The sequence below is a fragment of the Phaenicophaeus curvirostris genome, unplaced genomic scaffold (genome assembly GCF_032191515.1).
Source record: "Phaenicophaeus curvirostris isolate KB17595 unplaced genomic scaffold, BPBGC_Pcur_1.0 scaffold_492, whole genome shotgun sequence".
Lineage (NCBI taxonomy): Eukaryota > Metazoa > Chordata > Aves > Cuculiformes > Cuculidae > Phaenicophaeus > Phaenicophaeus curvirostris.
In genome coordinates this window covers 1,613-1,912 of record NW_027207064.1, presented here as the reverse complement: position 1 = coordinate 1,912, position 300 = coordinate 1,613, and positions in this window count along the sequence as shown.

Sequence of the window (300 nt, the reverse complement as noted above, 5' to 3'; positions counted from 1 at the left end):
TGCCGGGGTCCCCGTAGCGAGCCTGCACTGGGGGGGGGGGGGCACAGAGTGAGGGGGGGGGCACCCCAAAACCCACACCCCCCCGGGACCCCCCCCCCGTGTGTCCCCACATCCCCGAATCCCAGTGTCCCCCCCCCACCAATCCTGGTCCCAGTATCCCCCTCAGATCCCAGCGTCCCCCCAATCCCAGTGTCCCCCCAGGTCCCAGTGCCCCCCCCTCAGATCCCAGTGTCCCCCCCCATCCCAGTGTCCCCCCCCAATCCCAGTATCCCCCTCCCAGCTCCCAGTGTCCCCCCAATC